At 49.0% G+C, this 16,029-nt stretch overlaps 1 protein-coding gene across 6 annotated transcripts in view; it reads right to left on the reverse strand.

Moving 5' to 3' along the window:
* Nucleotides 1-8,691, reverse strand: part of BEAN1 (brain expressed associated with NEDD4 1) — a 36,736-nt gene extending 28,045 nt beyond the window's left edge. For 2 of the 6 annotated variants that reach the window (XM_019755167.3, XM_019755140.3), the window contains exons 1-2: nucleotides 8,542-8,691; nucleotides 2,145-2,276 (exon numbers count right to left, since the gene is read on the reverse strand). The gene's annotated coding sequence lies outside the window, so the exon portion shown is untranslated. Of the gene's footprint in view, nucleotides 1-2,044; nucleotides 2,277-8,541 lie in introns of all 6 variants that reach the window. The other 4 variants (XM_074314780.2, XM_074314779.2, XM_074314781.2 and 1 more) reach the window with 2 other exon arrangements.
* Between the last annotated feature and the right edge of the window lie 7,338 nt (nucleotides 8,692-16,029).

Genomic DNA, 16,029 nt, shown 5'->3' on the forward strand with positions numbered 1-16,029 from the left:
GGATTTCTATTTGATCAACACATCAAAGACCTGTATTAGGAGAGACTGAGCGTCGGGGTCCAATTCCTGAGTGCTGCTATCCACTCTGCCACTTCCTGTCAGTGTGACCTGGGGCAGAGCAAGCGGGGTCAGAGCACTTCACCTGCTGTGAGGGTGAGGGTATCTATGGCAAGCCCCGGGCATGAGGTGCTCGGCCTCACTGCTGTCCGACCTATTGTTGCTGACCCAGGAATCCCTCTCTCCAGGTGGCGTCCAGCTCAGCCTCCCTGCTGTGAAGCCCAGGCTGGCCTGAAGCCCACTCCCAGGACCACAGAAACCCACTTGAAAGTTCTGCCCGGGGAAATGAGGGTAGGATGTGATCTCCCCAGGTCTGGTAGAGAAGTCTCCTTGGTGTGGCAGGCTGTTTGGGGAACTGGGATTTCACACCAGAAAATTCACTAAGATCTCAGGGCCTGGGATCTATGCTTTCTAAAAATACATGTGTGTCCATGTGTCTGCATTCACATCTGTGGGTGTGCCTTGTGCATTGTGGTCACTTGTGTGTCTAGAAGGGGACGTAAGTAGGCTGACAGGTCATTTCTTGTGCTGCTTCCAGAGAGGCCTTTCTTAAAGGCAAAGTGGGCTATGTCACTCCCTTACTGAAAACCCTTCTGTAGCTCCCCAGTGCCCTCAGGAGAAGTCTCGGCCTCCACCCTCCCTCCACAGCCCCAGGGCCCTGCGTACCTCTCCTGGCATAGTGTAAGTGCTTCATAAATGCATGCTGAATGTACACTTCCTATAGGGCTGCCCTGGTGGCACCTGATGCCATAGAGGGTGCTGACCACCACCTAAGCTTCAAGGGGTTGTCCCCAGGGTCCTGCTTCCCCTAGAGGCCACCTATAGGCACTCTTTCTTCCCACAGGCTCCTGAGATGAAGGCCGAATCTTTGTGAGGTATGGGGAGGTGGGAGATGGGTCTCCTAGGGCAGGTGGCACCAAGAGCTCTTGCATTATGTGTGGTTTTCTGTAGTTAGTTTCGGTGCTCGGTGGACAATGTGTAATTTCTCAAATGGCTTGGGAGCCTGGTGAGGGGTTGCCCGGTTTGGCCATGGGTGAGGTAGACATTTCTGTACATAGAGGCCTCTGGGCACTTGGGCTTTCAGGTGTGGTTCACTTTCACCAAACACCTGCACGTGCCAGGTAAGGTCACCAACATCATTGTAACAGGTGGGTGACATCATTTCCATTTTGCAGATGAGAAAACTGAGGCTCAGTGATATAACCCACCCAATGTCAGAGGAGAGATGGTGGAAGAGCTGTGCAGGGAGGGGCTCCGTTATCCCTAGTCCCCCTCAGTTACTGCCAGGGACACCCCACAGAGATCTGACACCCCTGGCACTCTGGCTGGCCTGCTTCCTGGACACACTGGGGTTTTCATGTTTCCAGGCTATTCCCTTTCCCTGGGATGCCATTCTTTTCCTTTTTACCTGGCAAACTCCTATATAGCTGTCAACACAGCTTGAGAAATCTCTTCAGTGAAATCCTCTTTGGTTGCTGGAGATAGAACTGGTGGCATCAGACCCTCTGCTTGGGTGCTGTTGTTGGGGTCATCAAGACAAAGCTGGGTACATGGTGTCCTTGCGAGTAAGTGCCCACCCCTATCTCCCCATGTGTCTGGAGTTGCTGTAAGGATGCAGTAATGGGGGTAGTGGATGGACAGGTTTGGCACAGACAGGCTGAGCCTATCGTTTGCTGGGAGAGGAGTCCTGGAGCAGGGACTGTAGGGGTGGGGGTTGGGAGGAGGGCCCGCTCCCAGGTCACGTCTCCCCTGCCCGCCTCTCTCCGAGCCTAGCATCCCAGGCGAGGCGCGTTCCTGCCTGTGACTCATCTCCGACCGGATTGTCTGGCTAGGAACTGGAGGGCGGGTGGGGGGTGGGTGGCGGCGGCGACACTCCAGGATCTGAAGTGACTGAACGGTATGCGGCAAGTCCGCGGCACTCCCACACCGCTTCACGTCCCCGCTCCCAGAATGCATCTGCTCTGGGGCCCGACTGCGACACTCAGACCTGGGTGGATGAGTGTGGGTAAGGGGAGCGCCCCCGCGCTCCTGGCGGCGAGAGCCGGGCTCCGCGGCAAGGGGCGGCTTGGCGCATGCGCGGCAGCCACCTGGGAGGGTTCGGCGTCACCGCGGTGGACAGCAGACTGCGCAGAGCTGCAGGAGTGGGCGAGCCTGTGGAAGACGCCACGTGATGTCCTGATGTTTATGGTGCGCAGCTCAACCGCGGTCACGTGCAGTCACTGGATCGCAAAACAAATCCCCATTTTACAATACTGCGACTCAGAAATGATGGGGGTTGGGTGAGGTAGTGAGCTCCCTGCCCCAAGACTGCCCTTCGCAGGATTTTAAGCAGGGACGCGGTCTGCTTTTATCGTTTTAGGAAGGTCTCCCTGGTCTCAGTGTAGAGGGTGGGCCAGGTGTGGGAGACAGGAGGCAGGGGAGCATGGAAGGGGATGATGCGTCTAAATGAAGGCGGTAGTGACTGGAGAAAAGGGTGACAGGCTACATTCATTGGTTCAGCACATATTTATTGAAAATCCCTTGAGTACCAGATTTTGAGTGTTGGGGATAGATGGGTGAAGCAAACATTGACAACGCCTGTCGTCACGGAGCTTTCTTGTGATGGAGACACAAACGTAATGGTGGAGTTGGTTAGGTAACAGAGAGGAAGGCACAGAAGCAGTGTGTAGGTGGAGGTTGAACATTCAGATACAGCAGCTGCAGAGGGCCTTGGTGAGAGGGTGACCTCTAAGCAAAGACTGGAGGAAGGGAGCTAGTTGGGTGAATAGCCGGGTGGTTATCTGGGAAAAGAGGGCTCTGGGTGGAGGGAGCAGAGAATGCAGAGGCCCCTGGGCAGGACGTCCTGTGCGGTTCTGATGAACATAGTGGGCTAAGTAGGGGATGTTTAAGAAGCAGGAGTAAAGGGCGAGGAAGGGGGAGGAGTTGGGGTGATTCCCATTGTCTGCTTGGGTGACTGGGGGATGGTGGAGAGATGGGGGCTCTTCCTGAGTTGGGGACGTGGTGACTTCAGGTCTAGACAGCCCAGATAACCACTGGTACCCTGGGGTCACCACAGTAAATGCTCAGGGACTAACTGCTGAATGAACAAATGATGACATCGTATTGGGGTTCCATGAACCTGTGGGGTGCAGGTGATTGCCCAGAGCCAGAAGGAAATCAGAAATTCCAGGGACTTTGGTCAGCCACACTAATCTTGAAAGGCTGGCATCTGCCTCACCAAGTAGGGGCCAACTCCCCGGGCTGCAGGTGAGGGTCCTCGGGCAGCAGAAAACCTTTCTCCTCTGCAGGAAGGTCTTTATATGAGGCTGGGACCCAGCTGCTGACTTCCCCAATGGAGGCGAACATTCCTTGGCAAGTGCGGATAAATGTCATTAATGTTTGTCGTATGATTGAATGGAGGAATGAATGAACACAGGAGTGGGGGAAAAAAGAGCTAGAGAACAGTGGCAGAGAGGTGGGCAGGGGATGTTTAGGTTTGCAAACAGGTAACTTGGTCCTGATATTAGAAAAGAGATCCAGGTGTGGCAGCCTCTGTAGCAAGGAGGCCTTCTGTCTCCATGCAACATCTGGCCACGTGCGTTCTCCACTAGGTTAGTCAGGATGTGCTTAGAGGTTACTGGGTCTCCATGTTACCTTAATTTCCTTGGGATAGGATCAGCTGCCACCTACTTCCGCACTGCCAACCAGGGCCAACTTCTAAGGCTTGATTTTCTGTCTAACCACATAAACCAGTCCATTTACAAACTGGCAAATAGGTCCTGACCAAGTGTGTAGAGAAGCCTGATTTAAGGCTCGAAAAAAACACTAAAGAGGGCACAGACAAGCATTATTTATAGCGTGAAACATGGGAGCCAACCCCATAGTCCAGTAAGAGAGGACAGACTGAGCAAATTATGGCACATACGTATAATGGAATATTATATTGCCATGAAATCATGATTAAAAAAAATCTTACTAACAGGAAAAGGCTTTCAGTATAAAGAGGGGGAAAAAAACCCCAGGTTATAAAAAATATCAGGTTGTAGAGCTCTGCCTACAACATGATCCTTATTTTGTAAAAGAAAATAACATCCTAGAGAAAATATTCGGACAGAAAAAGATTAGAAAGGAAAGACACTAAGATATTCAGTCACTGTGCTCTCTAGGCAGTGGTGGGATTAAGGATTTTTATGTTCTTTACATTTCTTATGACTTTCCAAAATTTCTACAATGAACATGTATTACTTGTATAATCTGAAAAAAATCATTAAACGAAGATTTGCAAAAGCCTTTTGTGCTAACAAAATGAAAAGTAATTAAGTGAATAAGTCAGTGATAGTTAACTCATTGAAAGTTTTAAAATCTAATTTAATTGCTTTTGGAACATGTCATACGTTATTGCAAAGATTTTAAAAATTAACTTGTCTTTGAACTTATTGATAAGGAGCTTTATTAAAATGTTAGGAAAATAATCTCTGTTGTTCTTAACCTTCATCATGTTTTCCCTGGCGCTTGAGCAAGTCCTATTTGCCAATTTTTTGAGGGAAATGATTCTGCCATGAACCTTAATGTTTTATTTTCAGGCTAGCTATACACTTGGGAATAATAATAATAATAATAAAACCTATGTTTGTGAAACACTTTATAATTTGCAAAACATATTAAGTGCTGGGTACTATTCTAGACTCTGGGGATATCACAGTGAGTAAAATGGTTAAAAATCCCTGCCTTTGGGGAGTTTACATTACATTGATGAGGCCAGACAATAAACAAATGAATAAGCTATATAGATGTTGGCAGTGATAAGTGCTATGGAGAAAGATGGAGAGAAGAGGGGTGGGAATAAATGGGGGTTGCTCTTGTAAATAAGTTTGATTACTGTTTGAATAGAAAAAAATAAGTGAAGATGTCTCCTAAAATTCTGTAGCTCGTGGACAATTAACATATAGACATAAAGCGATCGGAGATCTCCGAGGAATCATTCCTATAACTAATGACATATCATCTAAGATACAATGTGCTAATTATCAATTTTACAAACTCATAAAATTATGAGTTACTAGTGATGTTTTAAGTATTCTATACTAGCTAAGTTATATAAGTTAACCTTTCTAAGCCTCAGTGTTCTCATCTATAAAATGGGGACAATTATAGTATATAAATCAGAGGGCTGTTGTCAGAATTCAAAGAGAAAACGTCAATCCCTGGGAAACAGCATGTGTTTGAGGCATGTTCATAATATAGACACAGCAAGGCCATTGGGAAGGGTCCACTTGACACTGCCATGTTTCCTATACAATTATCTCATGCATTTTGAAAGTTTGCATTGTGCCACTTCGCTTTTAGGAGAGACCTACATTAGTACCTGTTTTTGCTAACTGCAAGAAATCCAAGAGGATTTTGACTTTTACAACAAAAGGCGAAAATCGAAAATAGTGTTAAGCATTTGCTTTGCAGCAGCCGTAATAGAGGCAGGGCGCACCCAGAACGGGGAGAGTGGCCCTGCCAAGCTCCTTCCCTGGGAATGACACTCAGCATCTCAGCATCAAGCAGCCAGAGCTTTGAACTGTGTCTTTGAGCATCTGTGCTTTATCTCCATTTATTTCGTGCATCTGTTAGCAAGAGGTGTCCTAAGGTAACAGTGTCTTTGCTTTAACGCCATTTTGGCTTAGGACAGGTTTCATAGCAATGCTCTGCGTTCACATAGCGGAGGGAACCTGCATATTATTTCTTCAGTCCTCAAAATTGTACTGGGAGGTCTGTAATATTGTTCCCATTTTCAAGAGGAAATTGAGGCTCTGAAAGGTAAATCTCCTGCGCAGAATCACATGCTATATAGTCAAACTCCAGGAAGCCACACTCTCAGCCACAACTCAATTTTGTGCCAAGGGGCTCCAGAAGCCCTCCTGGCCTCAGTTTCTCCCTTTAGGAGGCTGAGAGCAGATTTATACCTTTCTGCCCCTTATTCTGTGCTCAGAGCACTCCAGGGCAGAGGCTTCAGGTAGCAGGCCTCTGAGTGTGTCTAACTGATCATTCCCAAAGACTAAAGGTAATGCCCATATCCCTATCACATCCTCTGTTGGCCTTGTTCCAACACTATGTGAACCTGAAGAGGCAAACATCCTAATTAGTTTCTGATGAACTCCTTTGGGATGAAGAGGAGTGAGGATTATGGAAGATACAGGGATGTGACACCCCCGTGGGTGCATGGGGGTGGGGTGGAGGTAGGGTGGGGGTAGGCTACAGAGGAAGAAGAGGAGAGAGGGGGTTCTGTGTAGAAGGAGCCCTGACGAAGCAGCTTATTCTGCTTATCTCACCAAGTCCCCACCAGGCACTAAGTGGACAGACCCACTCCTCCTCTGCCACCCTGTTCTGGGCAGCTGGGCTACAGGTGACCAGGACTAACATGGTGTCCACAAGCCAGACCTCTGTTTTCTTCTCAACAATATTCCTGCCATCTACACTCTCCATCCCACCCCAAGGATCCCAGCATCCTCCCCTAGGACCTGGGCCTTGTCATTTCTTTCTGGGTCTGAGGCCCCAGCTACACAGACCAGACAGAACTCTTCCTGGGGACCTTCCAGCTCTGACGTTCTAACTTCTCAGTTGCCACTGGCTCCATTTTGTCCCTGAGGTTCATCATATCTGGGGACTGGTGGCTCAGTGGTCTGGATGAACACACCCTGGTCAGCACAGACTCCTGCTGTCTCCTTGCTGTGGTGGCTGGTCTCTCTGCTGCTTTCCACTCCCTGTCTGAACTGTTACCTCTGGAATGTCCAAGCCCCCTGACAGCCTGATCCCCCCCCCCCCAGGGAAAGCAATCCTCCCCCTGCCCCCACACCTCGGAGTGGAGGGAGGTGTGCAGAATTCCCTTATACAGAGTGTGAGCAATACGTGAGGAGCCCTCTGCCAGGGCAGCAGACATCAGCCAAGGGCAAAAGGAATGTCAGATACAGTTTTTTCCAACCTGAACAGAGATGGCAGGGTAGGGAGGGGCAGCAGAAGGCAGGGGAGTAGGGAATGTCTGAGAAAGGGCAGGCCCTAAAGAAGGAGCTTTGCATTGCAATCAGATGTCCACAAGGCCATGGGGGATTCAAAGGCCTCCTTGGAGGGGGTCATGTCCCCACCACATCAGGGGAAGGCACTCAGCCTCCGCATCTACAGGTGCTAGACACGTCATAAAATGACACCTGTAGCCAACCTGAACTGAATACTGACTGTGTCAAGCATGGTGGTAGGCCCCCCAGAAGCATCATCTCATTTAATCCTCCCAACCCACCTTCCCCATGTTTCAGATGGGGAAACTGAGGCTCAGATAGGTTAAGTGTCTTGCCTAAGCTCACACAGCTAGGAAATCAGCCAAGCCCATTCTCTGGTTTCAAAGCCCTTAAACCTTCTGCTAACAACAGAATCAAGCCTGCTTGTCAGTGGAGGAAACTGAGGCACAGGGAGGTGAAGCCACTTGTTCCACTAGAGCAGTCGGGATGTTTGAGTCAGGAGGGGCATCGTCAAGGCAGGTGCCTGTGGGACTGTGTGGGTCAAGTCCAAGGACCAAGCTCCTGGAACCCCTGCCTCTCACACCTGTCATGTGTCTTCCCCTTCCCAGCCTGGGCCTGGCCAACAACCCCCCTCCCCCCACGGCCCGCAGCCGCGTGGGACCAGGAGGGCAGTCTTGGGTCCTCCGCGAGCTAGGAACCCGATGGGGAGAGAGAAAGAGCTGCGCAATTCGGCCGGGGGTGGGGTGGAGTGGGCACTACCCAGTTCCCGAGGGCGCTGGGGGAGAGGCCGCTATGTCGTTTGACGCTGCGTAGCCAGCCAGAGCAGCCGCCTCGGACTCAGCCTCCGGCCCCACTTACCGCGCAAGGAAAAGTACGCCCCAAAGCGGGAGAAGGTGCGGTTGGGGCGCCCCCTCTCCCACCCTTGGTGCTGAGATAGGCCAGCGTGGCAGGCACTGAAGCGGGGGCATGGCCAGGGTGACCCGCACGTCGGAGGGTCAAACTTCCAGACTAGAGGGTGGGGGGGTGGGTTTTAGCTTTAAACTCCACAAAGCCCGGACCCCCTCTCCTCTTCCACCCCGACCGAAAGTGCATCCTGGTTTCCCCTTCTTGGGTGTGTTGTTAAGAGATCCTCAAAACCGACGGCGCGGGGCCCGGGAGACTGTCTTATGTCCCCCACACGGGATGGATGCTTGTCTGGGACTCGAGTCAGGCAAGAATCCGGGAGACCGCCCCTTCCCCGAGGCCAGAGGGCGTGCTCGAGGCAGCCTCGGCCCGCGCGGGGGCTGGGGGTCGCGGTCCGCAGGAGTGCGGGAATCGCAATCCGACGCGCTGCGGCTCCGCTTGGGATCGCGCATCCGCCCTCCCGGCGCTCAGCGCCCCGGGTGGGTGTGTGTGTATGTGTGCGTGTGTGTATGTGTGCGCAGGGGCCGCCGCAGAACGCAGGGGAGGGGCCCGGGACCCCCTCCTCGCCCCTCCCCAGCACCGCCCCCAGCCCCACGCCCCTTACTCGGCTTGGCAGCCTCGTTCCGCTCGGTGCGCCCCAGTGCAGGCTCCAGCTTCGGCTCCAGCTCGGCTTCCCGCTCTGGCTTCGTCTCTGGCTCCCGCTCCTGCTCGCGCTCCCGCTCCGGTTCCCGCTCGGATGCTGCTGCGCTCGAGATCTGGCTCTGGCGTCGCGGGGGGCGCGGCGCTCCTCCTCCGCCTGCTAGGCGCGCAGGGGCGGGGCAGGAGAGGCGGGGCCGAGCCGAGCCGACCCGCTGCCCGCGATCCTCAGCCGAGGCAGCGGCGGCTTCCCGAGCCTGGCCGTACCCTGCCCTGCCGCAGCCCCGCCCGGCCGCCCACGCCACCGCCGCCGGCTCTGGCGCCCCAGGTGGCGGCACACCTCCCGGGCCTCAGCAGTACTGCTCGGTGGCTCCGGGGTCTCAGAAGCGCTGCGTTGCCGCCTCGGTCATTCCTCAGATGGGGGGACGCGGGGGATGGGGAGGGCCGAGATGCGCCCCTCTGCGCACAGCTAGCCCGACGCCCACACAGCGGCAGGCGGGCGTTCGCGTCGGGGAGGTCTAGAGATACTGGAGGTCGAGAGATGCGGGAGGCCCGCGCGCCAGCCAGACGTGTGAGGACAGATAGGCGTGTGTAGGGAATAACAGACAGACTGGGGGGAGCAGAGAGGGATAGACATACAGACGTGTGCAGAGAAGTATAGACAAACTATATGTCTAGGGAAGGACAGCCAGACAGGTTGGTCAGAGGCAGGAATGGACACTTGGGCAGGTAATCTTGTCTCGGCCACTGGGAGGGACAGACAAGCCTGGCAGGGCCTCCTGGTCCTGTCCTCCTCTGGGGCCTTGGAAAAGCCCATCCCACCCCCCACCCCCCAGGCCTCTCTTCATTATAATAGATCTCCTGTTTATTGTACCCCTGGGATGTGAGGTGCTCTCCAGTTATTTGTGGAATCATTTATTTAATCTCCCCTGCCTGGCTGGGAGCCCCAGTAGGGAGACGCTTGGGGGCCTGCACAGAGCATGCACTCTAAATTCGATGACTGAATTGATGAAATGCTTTGTTGATAACTCTCTTCTAACCCCCATTTTGTTGATGGCAGTTAGTTTCTTAAAACATGATTTAAAAATGTAAAAACATGTATCATTTATTGAAAAACTAAAACCTGATGACGAGCTGCACATGTTGATGAAACTTGGGGAAGCAGAGGAGCCCTGGGACAGCAGGGAAGAGACTGAGGCAGCCAGTGGCACTGTGGGAAGGGTGGGGCCAGAGCAGGCTCTGATGGAAAAAACAAACCTCACTCCACCGCGGTTCTGCCAGTCACCATGTCTTGCGCTTCCCTGGGTGGAGGCAGAGGGACCCGCATGGTCTAGGGCCTCAGTGGGTGAGGATACTTCCCAGCCTCCTTTGCTAACAACTGTTCATTCTGGGCTCTGCCTCCTGCTCTGCTTTCCGCATTCTCCCTACACTGTGGGAGAGGGTAGGCCTCAGGCTGGGGGATTCCAGCTCCATCTAGGGCTGTCGTGGGAACATATGTGCTATGCAGGAGAGGGGCCAGAATAAAGGGAAACATCTTTCAGAGTCTTACGAAAGGGACCTGAGAGGCTCTTTGTCCAACCTCATGCATTTATTTTATGGATGAACAAATTAAAGACTAGAGAAAGGAAGGGATGGGCCAGGACCCGGGCCAGGACAGGCAAGGACTGGAGTCTCTAGGACCCCCAGGCTAGGGCTGTGTCACTGCATAACCCTGCTAAAGGTGATGTTGACGTCCCTGAGCAGACACCTGTTGATCCTTGGGTGTTGAGTACTTTCACCTGTAAGCTGTCTTGTTTGGCAAGTGTTGGTACATGCAGACCCAGGGAGAAGCCCTGAGACAAAGTCTACCTCCATAAGCAGAAGGCAGAGAGAGAGACCAAAGAAAGAAGCTGGCCACTCCAGTCTGGCAACTAACGGAGTTTACTAAGAGAAACTGACATATGAGGTGTGGCTTGGGCGATTGCAAGACAAAATGGATTCTACTGCTTGGCAGGTGCCAAAGGATTACATACAGTAAAGGGGGTACTAGTACGTGAACGCTACCAGGTACGGGAAATTACTTTACATGCTTGACCAGGTCAGGACAATAACCTGTTCCAGGAACCGGCACATGGCAGGAAGCGAGGGAGGGGTGCTGATTTGTGTCAGAATGAACATCAATTACAGTCAGTCCCTAAGAGGGGTTTGCAGAAAGCAACCTCTGTTCTGGGCCAGGTGCAGCTTGTGGGACAGACGGCGATCATGTCATGGAACACTCTGTCCTCCACAGCAAGACAATGTGTAGATGTGTTTTGTAGGTGTGGAGGCAGCTTACATTGAGTGAGTCCTTGTGGAAGGTTCCAGCCCTAAAGAGCTCATTCCCTCCTACCCTCCATTTGAGAATCCCTGGTCTGGCAAATCTGGCTCGTTCTTCACACTGGAACCCAGAACTGGTTTCTATTGGGGCTGGTGGTGATGTATCTAGTTTCAGGAAGTTGGACTATGACTATTTGCCTTTCTATCCACCCACGAATATATGCTAGTGTAGTACACTTGGGAAATATAAAAAAGAGAAAGAAGAACATAAAAAGTGGTCATTGCTAATACTGAGTTTTCTTTTTCTTTCTTTTTTAATTGCATAGCTCTACAAGTGTCTTTAAGTGGGGCAAGCTCGCTGACTATCTGTCTTCCTGTGTCACACTTTTAGTGGCTGCCTAGCATTACATCAGATGGTTGTACTATGTTTTGTTTAACCAATCCTGTATTGCTGGGCATTTAGTCTGTCTCCAGCTTTTCACAGTTGTAGACAAGACTGCCGTGGACATCCTCATGGGTAAGTTTGTGCAAGTCCATTACGATTCTTTATTTCAGCAGGTATGTCCATATATTTTTGAGGCTTCTGAATGGGGTCAGACTTTGCAGGAGGAGCAGCTCCTGAGTGCCAGAGAAGCACAGTGGTGTTCAGTGTCTGCTTGGTCAAGGGCAGGGCTGGAAGGCTGGAGGAAGGCACCTGTGGGAAGTCAGGCAGTACCATCTCAGGACAGAGGTGCCCTGGGAGCCCCCGAGTGCCAGGCTCTGGGGACTGACCCTAGAATATGCTCTGTATGACCCTGTCACAGGATATGGTCAATTTATCAATTCAGTTGTTGGGGAATCTTCTGATACTAAGGGTGGAGGAAGGAAAGGGAAAAAGCCATCAGGAGGGTCTGGCCTCTGGGTGGTATATCAGTTTAAAACACCCATCAGACCTTTCGAGAAGGTTACTTCTTGCTAGAATATTCTTCATATGGAATTATGTCAAAAGCACCCCCCCACAGCCTTGAATTACATTACAAAGCCAGATTGCCCTGGCTTTGGGGGTGGGGAGCGCACCATATCCTAAAAAGGAAGGAGGCAAGGGAAGAAAATCTATCCCACCAGTTTTTCAAACAAAGTTTTCCTCTTTCCTTGTGAAATTTACTGACATGTCTTGGTGGTGTTAAGGGGAAATGAAGGAAAAGGCCTTGGTTCTTGCTTGTTGAGTGGTAGGGTCAGGGTCAGGGCTTTCCTAAGGCCAACAAACTCAGGGGCGGTGCTAAAGTAGAGGGAGAAAGCTCAGGGGTGGGGAAATAACCTGTAAAACTTGAAGCAGCTCTTTCTGGAGCTGCTCTCTGCTGAGAGCTTGGAGCGTTTTTTTTTTTTTTGGTGTGTTTTTTGTTTTTGTTTTTTGTTTTTGGTGGTTTTACCTCACTTTACAGATGAGGAAACGGAGGCCCTCTGATTTTAAGTGACTTTCCAGAGATGCACGGCTGGTTAAGTGAAGCACTTTAAAATTGCAGAAAAGATTGCCAGACGTCTTTCTAACTGAATATTACATGTTACCTGGCACATGGTTATCTGTTTCTCTAGGGGTATGTGTCTTTCATGGTCTCTGAACCATTTTATTTATTTATTTATTTAAGATTTTTCTTAAAAAACATAGTTAGCATACAATATTAGCTTCAGGTGTACACAATAGTTATTCAACATTTATATACCTAAAGAAGTGATCACCATGATAAGTCCAGCAACCGTCTGACACTGTACCACGCTGTCACAATGTTATTGACTGTATTCCCCATGCTGGACATTGCATCCCCATAACTTATTTGTTTTATATCTGGAAATTTGGACCCCTTATTGGGCTTACCCTTCCCCCCCTTTAAAATTTTTCATTTATAGTTGACATTCAACATTATATTAATTGCAGGTATATAGCACGTGGTTAGATGATTATATAATTTAAGAAGTGATCCCACTGACCAGTGTAGTACCCGCCTGGCACTGTACATAGTTATTATCATGTTATTGACTATATTCCCTATTCTTTACATGATTATTTTGTAACTACCGATTCGTACTTTTAATCCCTTCACCCTTGTCACCCACCACCCCAACTCCCCTCCCATCTGGCAACCACTAAAATGTTCTCTGTATCTATGAGTCTGTTTCTGTTTTGCTTGTTTATCTTATTCTTTAGATTCCACATATAAGTGAAATCACATTGTATCTGTCTTTCACTGTCTGACATACTCCACTCAGCACAATACCCTCTAGGTCCATTCATACCGCCACAGATGGCAAAAACCCATTCCCTTCCACACAACTGAGCAATATTTCATGGCATATACAAGGTGCAATAAAAAAATATGGTGAATGTTTAAATTAAAATTTATTACAGTAAAAGACACATTACCATTAATTCCTCTCAAAATACTCCCCCATCTTCGAACACACTTATCCCATCGTTCTGGCCCCTTTCTAAGCAGTTCTGTAAGTTCTCTTTCATGAGTGTCTTTAGTTGTGCCTAGATGTCCTGAATCGATTAAAAACATTTACCTTTCATGGTCATTTTGACTGTGGGGAAGAGCCAGAGTCGCATGGTGCCAGATCCGGTGAATAAGGTGGGTGAGGACACACTGTAATCCGGTGAATAAGGTGGGTGAGGACACACTGTAATATATGTGTGTGTGTGTGTGTGTATATATATATATATATATATATATATATATATATAATATATATATTTTAAGATTTTATTGGGGAAGGGAAACAGGACTTTATTGGGGAACAGTGTGTACTTCCACAGGACTTTTTTCCAAGTCACGTTGTTGTCCTTTCAATCTTAGTTGTGGAGGGCGCAGCTCAGCTCCAGGTCCAATTGCCGTTGCTAGTTGCAGGTGGCACAGCCCACCATCTCTTGCTGGAGTCGAAACTGGCAACCTTGTGGTTGAGAGGACGCGCTCCAACCAACTGAGCCATCTGGGAGCTCAGCTCAAGGTGCCGTGTTCAATCTTAGTTGCAGGGGGTGAGCCCACCATCCCTTGCGGGAGTCGAGGAATCTAACAGGCAACCTTGTAGTTGAGAGCCCACTGGCCCATGTGGGAATCGAACTGGCAGCCTTTGGAGTTAGAAGCATAGAGCTCTAACCGCCTGAGCCATCGGGCCGGCCCCCACACTGTAGTATTTTTATTTGACAGAAATTGCTGTACCAGAAGTGATGTGTGACATGGAGCCTTTCCTGTTGCAATCAGAAAATACGGTGAATGCTGATGCCAAGTGTCATCCAATGGAAAGGCAGGGATCTTCAACATAGGAAGCAGCGTGTCAAACCTCAGTAACAGTGTGTGACAATTTTCAACTTGTTTAGTGCAGTCAGTCGGGTGTGAGCTATGGTTGAGAGAAGATGTGTTTAAAGTGTGCTGTAAACCATCCTCCATCATGACAACGCTCTGTGTCACACATCGCTTCTGGTATGGCAATTTCTGTCAAATAAAAACATTACGGTGTGTCCTCATCCACCTTATTCACTGGATCTGGCAACATGCGACTTCTAGTTCTTCCCCAAAGTAAAAATGATTCAGGACATCGAGGCAGCCAAAACAGCACAACCAAAGACACTCACAAAAGAGGACTTCCAGAACTGCTTCAGAAAGTGGCAAGAACGATGGGATAAGTGTGTTTGAAGTGAGGGGAGTATTTTGAGGGGGATTAATGGCAATGTGTCTTTTACTGTAATAAGTTTTTTAAATGTAAACATTCACTATATTGTTTGATCACACCTTGTATATACCACCTCCTCTTTAGCCATTCTTCTATCGACAGACACTCGGGCTGCCTCCACATCTTGGCCATTGTAAACAGTGCTGCAATGAACATGTGGATGCACCTGCTGTCTCGAAGTAGCGTTTTGGGTTTCTTTGGATAAATACCAGGAAGTGGGATTACTGGGTCCTTAGTCTCTTTGTTTTAAAGTCTATTTTGTCTGGTAAAAGTGTTGCTATCCCAGCTTTTTTTTTTGTTTCCATTTTTAAGAAATAATTTTTTACATCCCTTTGCTTTCAGTCTGTATGTGTCTTTCAATCTGAAGTCTCTTGTAGGCAGCATATGTAAGGGTTTTGTTTTCTTATCCATTCAGCCACCCTATGTTTTTGATTGGAGCGTTTAATCTACTTACATTGAAAGCAATTTTTGGTAGATATGTAGTTATTGCCATTTTATTATTCATATTTATTTATTTATTTTTCCATCATAAAGAAGTTTCTCTAACATTCCTTGTAATTCTGCTTTGGTGGTGATGAAATCCTTTAGCTTGTCTCTTGTCTGGGAAGCTCTTTATCTGTCCTTCAGTTTTAAATGATAGCGTTGCTGGCCTTGGTTGTAGGTCCTTGTTTTCCATTCCTTTGAATATTTCCTGCCAATCCCTTCTGGCCTGCAAAGTTCCTGTTGAGAAATCAGCTGACAGTCTTATTGGAACTCCTGTGTAGCTAACTGACTGCTTTTCTCTTGCTGCTTATAGAATTCTCTCTTTGTCTTCAACATTTGCCATTTTAATTATAATGTGCCTTGGTGTGGGCCTGTTTGGGTTCATCTTTTTTGGGACTCTCTGAGCTTCCTGGGCTTGTATATTTATTTCCTTCGCCAAGATAGGAAAGTTTTCAGTCATTAGTTTTTCAAGTAGGTTTTTAATCCTTTGCATTCTCTTCTCTCCTTCTGGTACCCCTATGACGTGAATGTTGTTATGCTTGATGTTGTCCCAGCAGTCTCTTAAACAATCCTCATTTTTTTTTATTATTTTTTCTTTTTGCTGTCCCAACTGGGTGTTTCCTGCTACCTTGTCTTCCAAATTGCTGATTCTATCCTCTGCTTCATTTAGTCTGCTGGTGATTCCTTCTAGTGCATTCTTCATTTCAGTTATTGTATTCTTCACTTCTGAATGGTTCTTTTCTTATGTGTCATGTCCATTTTTATGCTTGCTATCTTTCTGTTCAAGTTCTCACTGAGTTCCTTTAGCATCCTTACAACCAATTGTGGTTTGAACCCTGTATCTTGTAGGTTGCTTGTCTCCATTTTAGTCTTTTTCTGGATTTTCCTCCTGTTCTTTCATTTGGGACTTACTTTTTTGTTTCCTCATTTTGGCTGTCTCTCTGTATTTGTTTCTGTGTATTAGGTAGGGCTG

The sequence above is a fragment of the Rhinolophus sinicus genome, chromosome 8 (assembly GCF_057876585.1).
Source record: "Rhinolophus sinicus isolate RSI-liver-muscle chromosome 8, RSI-T2T, whole genome shotgun sequence".
NCBI classification, from domain to species: Eukaryota; Metazoa; Chordata; class Mammalia; order Chiroptera; family Rhinolophidae; genus Rhinolophus; species Rhinolophus sinicus.